Source organism: Hyperolius riggenbachi, chromosome 8 (genome assembly GCF_040937935.1).
Source record: "Hyperolius riggenbachi isolate aHypRig1 chromosome 8, aHypRig1.pri, whole genome shotgun sequence".
Lineage (NCBI taxonomy): Eukaryota > Metazoa > Chordata > Amphibia > Anura > Hyperoliidae > Hyperolius > Hyperolius riggenbachi.
This window is the reverse complement of record NC_090653.1, coordinates 182526285-182540626: the sequence shown is the minus strand read 5'-3', so window position 1 is coordinate 182540626 and position 14342 is coordinate 182526285.

Sequence of the window (14342 nt, the reverse complement as noted above, 5' to 3'; positions counted from 1 at the left end):
ACGATTCACTATCAGCCACCGCTGGCAATAGTACAATCGCACAGACAAGACAAGACAGAATAGGCAGTACAAATTATGCACAACCTGACTGCACTAATAGGAATGCTAGGAGCACTCCCCAAGAATTAACTACACTAGAATATAGTAACAAGATGCTGAGGCTCTAAGGTAAGTTTCCCTAATGAGGAACTATGTCGAGCGAGGAATTCTGGGAGGAAATGACATTTATACTAGAAACCTTCAAAGGAAGCAGATAAGCAATTTGCATGACAAGTGGATGCAAATCAGTCAGCCTTTCAAACTGACAGAGAGGTCTCTTTTCCCTGGACTGAACTATGCAAGCTGCATAGGAAACAACACAGTCCAGAGAATCAAGACCAGCAGAGCGGATTCTGACAAACACTAATTGATGATGTGGGGACTCAAAATCCCCCCCCCCCTCCAAAAAAAAATGGCTGTCAATTAATATCAGGACTAGGTTCCAGGAAGCGGTCGTACTGCCGCAGTTGGGGCCTCCCCACAACTTGGACAGCACAGACACTTCCAAAAAAATTATACAGCTATTGTGTTCAGAGAATCGCTATGGCAGCTAGTGTTATTGGTACCACGGCTGTAAAAAAAATTTGAACCTGGCTTAATGAAGATGGAGTCAGGAGGTTGTGGTGGTAAAGGGTGGTGAGGCAGGCATAGTGATTCACACTCAGCCACTTCATTTCCCTTCTTGACAACAACAGGGGCCAACCCAACTGCCCAAGCCTGGTTCATTTTTAAAAAAGTCAGTCTGTCCACAGACTGGGGGGACAGACAAGAGCGCTTCTCGGTGACCACGCCACCGGCCGCACTGAAGCACCTTTCTGACATCACACTGGAAGGCAAGCAGGACAGAATTTCCAGGGCGTACTGCACCAGCTCGCTCCAGATATCCAGGTGCTTGACCCAGTACTCCAAGGGGTCCACAGGGGTGTCGTTGTCAAGCCCGCTGTAGGACCCCATGTAGTCAGCCACCATCCGGGTCAGGTGCTGGTTCTGGCTTTGAGAGCCGGATGCTGCTGCAGGCACCTCCTCTGTAGGCAGTGATACTGGCGTGGCGTAGATCACCTTTGTCAGAGACAGCAGGTTTGTTGGACGCCTGCTGCTGCTGGATGCAGGCACCTGCTGCTGTGCTGGCTGGACTATGACAGCAGGGGGGGTGGGAGTCTGGCGGAAGGCTTCCTCCAGGCGCCAAACCAGAATCCACTGCAAGTCCTGTCAAAAACCTGAGCGGTTCTTGCCTTTTTCATGATTGCTAACTCAGTAAAGGACCAGCCCTTAAAGCGTTGCTATCATATAAATCTGGCATAGTGGGGTCTGAACCCTCTATAACAGTAATTATAGATTGATGGTGTACCTTGAAATGAATCAGAGCACTCAGTATATGATTTTATATAAAAAATTGTATTTGCTTATCATACAGCATATATACAAGATATGAACAGTTCCACGTAGTATTTCCTTCTAACAGTATTCCATCTCATCAAGGCTTTATAGCCAAGCGTTCATCAATCTTCTAAGTACATTAAAAAAAAATAATATAACAGTTGTGTTATGTAGAATAAGATCAAAAGTAGTCTCATCTGTATCAATAGCTGTGTAAAACTAGTAGAAATCTTTTTAAAGAAATAGCATAAAAAAATAGCTTCTAAAAAAACTTCTTGCTAACATCTTAACAAAACTTAATGCTGAAAAATTAATAAAGGAAATCACGAGAATATTAAACATATTACCCCTTCTCTGTCATCTCTTCAGCATCTAGAACCACTTGTGGGAAGGTAGCTTCTGCCTCGTGTGTCTTCTCAGGAGATTGTTGGGCTTCTGCAAACTATGAGCTTTCAGCCCCTACTTTTATAGGGGTTGGATGCAATATGGCTGCCTAATCTGGACTTTCCCTGAATCCCAGGTTCTGATTGGCTAAAACTTTGAGTGTCAATGCTTTATCATGTTTTGATTACCTAAGTCATAATATTATTATTTATAAATTCCTTAATGACCTTATATTGTGGGAATTAACGTCATTTGGAGTGCTTGACATTTGATATAGGGTCGTTTCTGACGCAGTTAATTAAAAATGGATGTCACCAGCCATCTTGTCTGCTGGCTGCCCCAGACATTGAGACTAAACAATGTCATTCATGACGCATTTCTGATAAAGTGTTCTCTGCTAATTAGGTTGGAATGTCTCGGTACTTTCCCAGACATAAGATTGGTCAGGTTAACACTATAACACTGTACACAGACTTATAAGAGCCTTTAGCAATTTAAGGCTTATTGAAGCATACAGGGCTTCTAATATACTTATTTAAATATAAAACTTATTATATAATTCTTCTTAAAACAATTAATCATTTAAGAAATAATTGCATATTAAAATTTAATAATATGAAATCATGTTCTATATATTTGTCTTTCTTATAAAATAAATATAATAATGTCCACCGGCAGAGGTCAGCATTTCATAACAAATAATATTAATTTTATAAGACTATAAAACCGCCAGGTGGCATAATTGTCCTCTTTAACTAATTCGGAAAACACCTTGTTTTGTTTTATCTCTTTCATATTTTGACTTTCTCCAGCTGGGAAATTTTTCCTTGCTGGCTGTAATGGCCTTCAAGCAAAGGAACATATCAACATCTTCTAGAATCAAAACAATCCCTCGAGAATGTTTTACTGTCTCATCATCACTGGAAGAATCCAGCATTAAATGTAATTCAATGTATTAAATTATATTATAGGTTTTAACAATAATTATGTATTTCTTTGGAAGGATGGTATTGATTATTAATATTTAGATTAATAATATTTATATGTAATAACGGAGCAAATTTATTTTTATGTCTGCTACAGTAATGTGAGTTTTAATGCACACAAATGGCCGCGCCAGAAATCCATAACAGCTCTTGTAATCCGAGATCCTTAAAAATATGAACACAACAAACCAGAGCTTCTCATAGTGAGTATTGCCTTATCAGTGACACCCTTGTGCATAAACACACACTGCATGAGGGAAATAGGTAGCTGTCACCAGGGTTACTGGGGGATCACACACCCACCTTGCGTTACCTGCTCACCAGAAGAGTTCCTGATAGTGTTGCATATCATAAGATATCTGAAGTATCCGACCTGCGGAGCCTTTAAAAACATCAAAAGAACTCTCATAGCGTAAAAAAGTTTTCATAAAAGCCCAATGGCCCCCACGTAAAAAACTGCGTACATAAAATAGACTTGCGTAATAGCATATCACATATCACAATACCACATCGCCGCCAGCTCCGGTCACCTCTCACATGCCCAGGCCGCGTCTCCTATGATGAATGGTATTACAGCGTGCGTCCTCCAAGCTCCGCCCTACGCGTTTCGTCACGTTATGGGTTGTGACTCATCAGGGGCTGGAGTGCGCACGTTCCCTGTAGCATTAAATATGCTTAACCCCACCTCCTCCCCTCCCTCCCCGGCAAGCCTCTAGGGTGTAAAAGGACTGGGTGGGGCATCATGGGAGGTAGGGTCGGTGCCGTTTACATATATAACCTGTCAATAAAAACACATACAAGAGTAGACCTTAACCTTCTACTAACCTCCAATCCCTTCAGTATTCATAGTTCAGCCTAATTACACTCTCTCCACAGCTCTACTCATGCTCGCTGTGGAACTACATTGCCCAGATTGCTTCCCTGACCGTGTGGGTAAGCTAATTAGAGACTACATTACCCATAGTGCTCTACCTCATCAGCAGCCCCTCCTCTACATGTATCAACACATTGTATCAACCCTCCCACCACCTTTCAGTTACGTACTGAGCCTACACCCCGCACAGAGGAAAACTACATTACCCAAGATCCCTTGCCACACCATTAATTCCTCCCCATGTTGTTTGAAACTTCAAAACTGCACATACTACCAATTTCCCAAACCATACATTGCCATACTATAATCCACATTCTTTACCCCTCGTGTATAAACATAATTATTCCTACGTACGTACATTCATATGTGATCTTATTCTGTTACACACGTATATGCGAGTAATTCACCCTTTGGTGCCATCTAGTGTCAGATTAGATTATAGCATCCCTGTCCATTTTAGTCATTAGATATGAAACAATTGAGGTCAATCTCAATATTTAAACCTTCTGGTTTCATAATATGCAGGTTATAAATCCAGCGTGTTTCCATTTTGGATATTTCGTGTATTCTATTGCAATCTCTCCATTGTGGGTGTAATTTTTCTAATGCACAGAAATACATCTGAGTTGGGTTACAATAATGATATTTCTTAAAGTGGGCCGGCACACTATGATTTTCATGGCCCTTTCTCACCTTGTATATGTGTTCATCAATTCGTTCCTTTAACATTCTTGTGGTCCTCCCCACATACTGAACCCCACATCCACACCATATGAGGTATACTACATATTTGGTTGTACATGTTATAAATGACCTAATTTTATATTTGTATTTCGTTACACTGGACTCAAATTCCTGTTTCCATTTTCTTATTAGCTACATTCAGTCTGCAGCCTTGACATTGTTTACACGGGTAGAACCCTGGTTTTTGCCATAGATTATCCTTATTTTGCTTTGGTGGATTTACACAGCTGGGAACTAGACTGCCCCTTAGATTCGGCGCCCTTCTGTAAATAAATTATGGTTTGCCTGGTAATGCTTTTGTTAATGCATGATCACACATCAACACTGGCCAATGTCTCTTAATAATTTTTTCTACTTGCCTATGTTGTAGGCTAAATTCACTGATAAATGCTATTTCATTTTCCCTCTGTTTCACCTCTTTTCTACCATTCACCAACATACTTCTATCAATTTCTCGTACATGTTCCTTAATATTTTCAAGTGCTCCCGTATCGTACCCTTTTTGTACAAATCTATCTTTTAATATATTTGCTTGCCTGTCATATGTTTCAATATCAGTGCAATTTCGGCGAATTCGTATCATTTGGCCTTTTGAAATTCCCTGGAGCCATTTAGGGTGATGGCAACTGTTGGTCAGTATAAAGCCGTTTCTATCCGTTTGTTTGAAGTAACATTCTGTTTTCAACACTTGTCCTTCCACAAATATATCCAGGTCCAAAAAATGAATTCTGGAAGGACAAGTGTTGAAAACAGAATGTTACTTCAAACAAACGGATAGAAACGGCTTTATACCGACCAACAGTTGCCATCACCCTAAATGGCTCCAGGGAATTCCAAAAGGCCAAATGATACGAATTCGCCGAAATTGCACTGATATTGAAACATATGACAGGCAAGCGAATATATTAAAAGATAGATTTGTACAAAAAGGGTACGATACGGGAGCACTTGAAAATATTAAGGAACATGTACGAGAAATTGATAGAAGTATGTTGGTGAATGGTAGAAAAGAGGTTAAGCAGAGGGAAAATGAAATAGCATTTATCAGTGAATTTAGCCTACAACATAGGCAAGTAGAAAAAATTATTAAGAGACATTGGCCAGTGTTGATGTGTGATCATGCATTAACAAAAGCATTACCAGGCAAACCATTTATTTACAGAAGGGCGCCGAATCTAAGGGACAGTCTAGTTCCCAGCTGTGTCGATCCACCAAAGCAAAATAAGGATAATCTATGGCAAAAACCAGGGTTCTACCCGTGTAAACAATGTCAAGGCTGCAGACTTAATGTAGCTAATAAGAAAATGAAACAGGAATTTGAGTCCAGTGTAACGAAATACAAATATAAAATTAGGTCATTTATAACATGTACAACCAAATATGTAGTATACCTCATATGGTGTGGATGTGGGGTTCAGTATGTGGGGAGGACCACAAGAATGTTAAAGGAACGAATTGATGAACACATATACAAGGTGAGAAAGGGCCATGAAAATCATAGTGTGTCGGCCCACTTTAAGAAATATCATACTTGTGACCCAACTCAGATGTATTTCTGTGCGTTAGAAAAATTACACCCACAATGGAGAGGTTGCAATAGAATACGCGAAATATCCAAAATGGAAACACGCTGGATTTATAACCTGCATACTATGAAACCAGAAGGTTTAAAGGGATACTGTAGGGGGGTCGGGGGAAAATGAGCTGAACTTACCTGGGGCTTCTAATGGCCCCCCGCAGACATCCTGTGTTGGCGCAGCCACTCCCCAATGCTCCGGCCCCGCCTCCGGTTCACTTCTGGAATTTCTGACTTTAAAGTCAGAAAACCACTGCGTCTGCATTGCCATGTCCTCGCTCCCGCTGATGTCACCAGGAGTGTACTGCGCAGACACAGACCATACTGGGCCTGCGCTGTGCGCTCTTGATCACATCAGCGGGACCGAGGACACGGCAACGCAGGCGCAGTGGTTTTCTGACTTTAAAGTCAGAAATTCCAGAAGTGAACCGGAGGCAGGGCCGGAGCATTGGGGAGTGGCTGCGCCAACACAGGATGTCTGCGGGGGACCATTAGAAGCCCCGGGTAAGTTCAGCTCATTTTCCCCCGACCCCCCTAAAGTATCCCTTTAAATATTGAGATTGACCTCAATTGTTTCATATCTAATGACTAAAATGGATAGGGATGCTGTAATCTAATCTGACACTAGATGGCACCAAAGGGTGAATTACTCGCATATACATGTGTGACAGAATAAGATCACATATGAATGTACGTACGTAGGAATAATTATGTTTATACACGAGGGGTAAAAAATGTGGATTATAGTATGGCAATGTATGGTTTGGGAAATTGGTAGTATGTGCAGTTTTGAAGTTTCAAACAACATGGGGAGGAATTAATGGTGTGGCAAGGGATCTTGGGTAATGTAGTTTTCCTCTGTAGGCTCAGTACGTAACTGAAAGATGGTGGGAGGGTTGATACAACGTGTTGATACATGTAGAGGAGGGGCTGCCGATGAGGTAGAGCACTGTGGGTAATGTAGTCTCTAATTAGCTTACCCACATGATCAGGGAAGCAATCTGAGCAATGTAGTTCCACAGCGAGCATGAGTAGAGCTGTGGAGAGAGTGTAATTAGGCTGAACTATGAATACTGAAGGGATTGGAGGTTAGTAGAAGGTTAAGGTCTACTCTTGTATGTGTTTTTATTTACAGGTTATATATGTAAACGGCACCGACCCGACCTCCCATGATGCCCCGCCCAGTCCTCTTACACCCTAGAGGCTTGCCGGGGAGGGAGGGGAGGAGGTGGGGTTAAGCATATTTAATGCTACAGGGAATGTGCGCACTCCAGCCCCTGATGAGTCACAACCCATAACGTGACGAAACGCGTAGGGCGGAGCTTGGAGGACGCACGCTGTAATACCATTCATCATAGGAGACGCGGCCTGGGCATGTGAGAGGTGACTGGAGCTGGCGGCGATGTGGTATTGTGATATGTGATATGCTATTACGCAAGTCTATTTTATGTATGCAGTTTTTTACGTGGGGGCCATTGGGCTTTTATGAAAACTTTTTTACGCTATGAGAGTTCTTTTGATGTTTTTAAAGGCTCCGCAGGTCGGATACTTCGGATATCTTATGATATGCAACACTATCAGGAAATCTTCTGGTGAGCAGGGAAAGCAAGGGGGGTGTGTGATCCCCCAGTAACCCTGGTGACAGCTACCTATTTCCCTCACGCAGTGTGTGTTTATGCACAAGGGTGTCACTGATGAGGCAATACTCACTATGAGAAGCTCTGGTTTGTTGTGTTCATATTTTTAAGGATCTCGGATTACAAGAGCTGTTACGGATTTCTGGCGCTGCCATTTGTGTGCATTATATACGTGACTGGGACTTGTCTCTGTGTATGGTCAGCAGCCCAAACAAGAAAGTGGGGACTGAGCGCAACATCACGGTGAAAATCTTAATGTGAGTTTTAAACCTGCTTTCTCTCTGTAACTAAAAAATATAATAATTATGAGTTGCACTGCCTGGAATATGCTGAGATGTCAGAGCAATATTTTTAAAAAGTACTCTAACTTTACAGTTTACAATTTTGCATAGAACATTAAAACTTAAAACATACACATATTGCAGCTTTTCCTGCATAAATAAAACTGCTAGAATTCTGACACCCCCCCTTGCAGGAAAATGATGGCAGGTGATTTGCGATCTCGTTGTTGTTATATTTCTCCGGAAAAAAATAATCTATTAATCAAAATTAAAAGTAATGCAATATTTCATTCATGCAAACCTTGCTCATTAAGTAGCGTTGTCAGCTGTGTTGCCTACCTGACAATAGACTCTATAGAAAGATTAATATCTTCTCCAATAAACATATTTTGCTGGACTAGATATGGCTATACTCTTTGTATGTGACATATGAATGGTTTTACCCTTAAATTTGTGGTTTCTATCACTGTGGTAGCTTGTGTAGATATGTAGGAAAATTCTAGGCAATATTTATCACCCATTTTAAGACATGTGGTATAACTTAAAGTTCAAAATGTATAACCAGGAATTACCGTTCATGTGGCCCCTAGGTTCTTTGGAACACAATACATTCAACATTTTATTGTTAGCTTACAACAGGTTAATTAGTTAGTTGGTTAGTATTATGTATTAAAACAGTTAATTACACCTTTCTTATACCACAAGGTTTTTTTTCACAAATGGTATGTAGCGGAACAAAGTATGTGTAGTTTGCCAGCAGAATCCCATAACATAATGTCATCTTTTTATGTAAATGTAAATATCATATAAAAATGTAAACATTGAAAAATTCTTTAGCAATTCAAATTGCAAGCTAACTAGTTGCAGTAGCTGTTTTCAAATATATTCTCAATAAAACATATATATTAACATCTCATTGTTGAAGTTGCTTCTATCTCTTAAATTGATCATGGTCTTTACTGTTGATTTAAAAGTCTCTTGAAATTTATGTTGTAGACTGTCAGCATTCTTGTATGTAAATCTTGCATGTTTATTTTCTCAAAAAGTCAAATGGGATAGATTACCTTGTAGATTAAGTTTGATATAAGTGTGAGAGAACGCGGAAAAGCCGCCGCGTCTGTTGGTGAGGAGGCGGCTGTTTCCGCGTCCAATGCGGCGGTTTGCACGCGTACGCGTGCGTCTGGTGGTAGGGCAGAACGCGGAGACGCCGCCGCTTGTGACAGTAGTAGGGCGGTGGATTCCGTGTCCAGCACGGCGGGTTGTGCGGAGTTAGTGCACACAGGCTTAGGAACACGCGCGCTGAGGCAGAACTCTTATGCTAAACGGAAGAAGGTCAGCTGATCACGCTTATCAGCTGACGCCAGGGCAAGATTCTATTGGTTGATCAATTAGGGGTGGTGCTGGAGAGCACTGCTCCATATATACTTGCTGCTGGCCATTCTCAAGTTGTCTGCCATTGCGATCACTACGTGGAAGCACTCAGACCTTAGTCAGATCCCACAGTGTGTTAGAACCAGGAGGACCTGGGAATTCACACTGAGCCAGAAAACTTTGTATTGTTATTCTGCTTATGCTCAGACTAGTTCCAGGGTGTAGAGACCACGGACCTCACACCGAGATTAGGGCACTGTATTGTCATCTGTGTTATACTTCAGACTAGTTCAAGGGTGCTGAGACCACGGACCTCGCACCCAAGATTAGGGAACTGTACTGTCATCTCTGTTATACTCCAGACTAGTTCCAGGGTGCTGAGACCACGGACCTCGCACCTAAGTCTAGGGAACTTGTGCAAATCATTCTGTTATTCTTCAGACTAGTTCCGGGGTGTAGAGACCAAGGACCTCACACCCAGACTAGGCATTGTTTGATATCTATTATGACTTATTGCTTTCCTGACTACTCCTCTGTCATCTGATTCGGTACCTCGCATATCTGATACTCTGTTGCCAAACCTTGCTTGCCTTGGATACCGAATCAGCCTTCTGTCTATGTACTTTATCTGACCGTGTGTTGCCGACCTGGCTTGCTCGACCTCAAGAGCTATCTCTCCCATCAAGAGATAGTCTCTAGATCAGATAGTGACGTCCACCTTCAGGTGTCTCTCACCTTCTGATCCTCCCGACCTTCAGCCTGACTCCACCCCTTGGGGAGCTTCAGGCTGCTGGAAGGCTCTGTGTTCTTCAGAGCAGTATTTCCTTACTTCTTATGATCACCTGCGTGCAGGTGAACTACTCAAAGTATTACTGTTACACCAAACACTCACATACCTTAGGTGTCCAGAGGTTAGCAATATATCTGTATTATCGGTGATTCTGCAGATCATCAATAATCAGGTATATATCTGCATTCTTGGTGATACTGCAGATCACCAATAATCAGATACTCTCTGCGTGCTGACACCAATCGTTACAGAACGGCAGACCAAACCCAAATGGACGCACTCTGGGTCTGCACGAGCCCTACAGACGGCTGTGGATACTGTACGATCTCCTCCTAGCACAGACATACGCATGTTTGTACCTGAGAAATGTTCTGGTCACAGATCTGACTTCCGGAATTTTAGAAACAGGGTGTTGTCGTACTTTGAGTTAAGGCCTAATTCATCCGGAACTGTAGCACAAAGGATAAACTTTATTAAGACTCTATTGTCAGGGGATTCCCAGACTTGGGCATACAATCTTCCCACAGGGGATAAGGCCTTGACCTCGGTAGAGGAATTTTTTAATGCTATGGCTATAATTTACGATGACCCGGACATTGCCTCTACTGCTGAGCGGAAGCTCAAGTTATTACGGCAGGGCAAAGGTCCGGTAGAAAACTATGCTGCGGAGTTCAGAAAATGGTCAGTGTCAGCAAGGTGGGACTCATTCGCTCTTTTAGACTGCTTTCTATCAGGGTTGTCAGACGCAGTTTCTGATCTGATGCTGGGTCATACTGAACCCAAATCTATTGATGAGGCCATATCCTTGGCCATCAGAATTGATCGCCGTTTAAGATACCAAAGACAGACCCAGGGTAGGAACAGTGTACGATACATGCGCAAAGGTGTACAGAGGCGCCGGTAGGATAAAAGTTGCTAAAAGGTTTACAATTGTTTCGGTTGTGGTGGTGGACCAGTCAACCATAAACAGACAAAAAGCTGTCAAAATTCAAAAATTATGCAATTTATTCAATTACTCCCAATGAAATAGTCGCAACGCGTTTCACGGGCATGGACCTGCTTCTTCAGGCAATAAAGGACAGGAGCAATACACTGGAAAATGACAGAGATACGTAACAGCCATCAGAATACTATGTGTGAAACAATTGTAAAAGTTCGGTGTGTTATATATATATACATACTTATTATAGCATGGAAAATCACAATATGCAAATATTTTTAGGCAGGTACTATATTTCACTATAACATTATCTCAAACAGTGGCTAATTGGAATGGGATAGTCAGTTCTGAAAAATTCTATATTTCTCAAGTTTGTACAGGTGCCTGTGTGTGTGGCCGTTCATTTAACTATATAGGTATTGGGCCCAGGGGGAGTGTGTAAGTGTGAGATATGCTGTATGAGTGGGTTATGTGGGGGACTAATGCAAAGTGTACGTTACATGAGCGTAAGGGAAAACTGCAGTGTGGTATACTAAGGAGTGTGCACATGATGCCTAAGAATGAGGGAGAATGCAATTGTAGCGCTGCATCGGCGTGGGTGTGGGGGATTAGACACTTACCAGCGTGTAGTCTAGAAGTTGCTTGGCACCTCTGTGCCGGCGTGTTGCGAGTGAGGAGTTTATAAGGGGAAGTAAGGAGGCATTGAATGGCGTGGACGGAGCAGGGCTGTGCGGGGGAGGGGATTGGGCCGCTCAGTGTATATGGCCAATGTGAGAGGGATGGGCGGGACGGATGGGCGGACCCAATGTGAGTACGAGGTGAGAGGGAGCGCGCAATGGATGGTGGGGCGGGGATGACGTGGCTCTCATCTTCCGCGCATACGCGGGCTACGTACGTTGTGCTGGGAGTGTGCATTGTTCCGCACACTTCCGCATCCGTGTCGGGCATTTTGGACAAGGGAAAGGGGGGAGTGAGATGGATGGCAGGTTGCCCATATTATATAAATATAGGTAAATTATAGATTAAGGTGGGGTAATTGGTAGACATCTGAGGAGTGTCTGGCTGTCTAGAGGGAATTCTCATACATTCTGTAAACATAACCATTCCCTAACCCAGTTGTATTAGACAAAGAGCGCCCATCCCAATTAGCCACTGTTTGAGATAATGTTATAGTGAAATATAGTACCTGCCTGAAAATATTTGCATATTGTGATTTTCCATGCTATAATAAGTATGTATATATATAACACACCGAACTTTTACAATTGTTTCACACATAGTATTCTGATGGCTGTTACGTATCTCTGTCATTTTCCAGTGTATTGCTCCTGTCCTTTATTGCCTGAAGAAGCAGGTCCATGCCCGTGAAACGCGTTGCGACTATTTCATTGGGAGTAATTGAATAAATTGCATAATTTTTGAATTTTGACAGCTTTTTGTCTGTTTATGGTTGACTGGTCCACCACCACAACCGAAACAATTGTAAACCTTTTAGCAACTTTTATCCTACCGGCGCCTTTGTACACCTTTGCGCATCCAGAAGTCCACCCTTGGTGGAAGGGTGATCTACCCTACTATTTCCTCCTATCTACAGAGAGTGACGTCTTATTCCTGAGTGGGGACAGGCTTGTTCTCCCCACCTGCCTGAACAGTGGTTGCTTTGGAGGCAACCCGGGTTTGTGAGTATATTACTTACACTTCATACTACACCCCACTCCCGTTTAATACATACTACACTATATTGGGCTCTCGGTCTTCTACTTTTCTATCTTTGCAAGCTCGCTTGGCCAAGTCATCTTACAACTACACGGCAACCCAGACCCGATTGCAGCCCATGACAAAATGGATTTCCTCGAGGAACACACCATACACAGAAATGTCCTTTTGGCGCAGTTTAAAAAGAACGCTACACCTGCAGCAGAACCTATGAATAATCCTATGTGTTCTGATACCACTCTTAATGTAGATCTAAAACCAACTTTTCAAAAACTAGAATCGGCCCTCAAGGACGAATTTTTTAATCTAGCAGATATTGCCATGCAGGAGACCTATATTAACGAAAAAATCTCCACAGACGGTATACGTATTAAAACGTTATCCGCATTCCCAAAAGATACAGTTTTTACCACAGAATTTTATAATTATCTAGAAACCTGTACCCAGGGCATCATGGAGAGAATAATCAAAAAGAGAAAATCCCTAGTCATAGAACTACAACCAAACATTAATGAATGCAAAGACCTTATAGCCCAACACAAAACAAACCCTCAATACTATCCACTCTTATCGAATCTCACTTCCAGACTCAAACGATTTGAGCAGGACACCACCGAAACAAAACTAAAAAAACTAAACCGTGATAGGTTGGCGTATGCTGAACACAGAGAACGAGAACGCAAACCACGGTTCACACCCACCCCAGCAGCCCCACCAGCACCCAGCACTGGCCCAACCATACCACCACCCCCATTAATGAGCCTGTCCATACCTAGACCCCCACAGATCCAATATCCACCGTTTCCTCCTCCCCCCCTCACCATCACTACCCCAGTAGTCCACCCAACACACCCACCGCCGTCACACACCCCGGAACCCACAAACACCTTTAACAAACCATTAATAGTAGCACCACCACCTCACAGCTTCAATTACACTAAACCTATCCAGGAGAAAAATGCACCCAAAACACAACGTCCTGGTCCCCCCAAGTCACGCCCCATACCCTGCCAAACCTCCTCATACAGTCATCGCTCCCAAATGCCCACATACTGGAGCGGATCAAACTAAAGCCAACACCATGACTCTCCCCTCCACATCCAGTTTCAGTTTCAAGAAATGGGTCATATGTGAGACCCCCCCAGAGATACACCCTTCGGATGACAGCCCCTCCCCCCCTTCCCTCAATCCAGATAAAACCCCTTCCCCAAATGACTTAAGGTTATCTCAAATCAGTACCTACACATCTGACCTTAACCTCACAACGTCACCAAGTCCACCCACCACACCCCCTAGCCTCCCAGACCCCATACCCGCTATAACGAATCCCCAACAGACAACTAGTAATGAGCATAACCCTGAACGCACCGAACCAGCCCCAACCGAGGCGGCCCAAAACATTTCCATGTCCTCGTCTTTTTTAGACTTACCAGCTTCCCTCTCACAAAACCTCCTCTCCACCCAACTACCCAGCCCCATCTCAGCCCGCACCATCATGCAGCCAATTCGAAAAATGAAACACCAATTGTCAGACACAGAAAACGAGGATGCCGAGGGAAAAGAAAAAAGAAACAAACGCTAGCAGTTCCCAACCCCAATAACCTTACCACCAACCCCATCACCAATC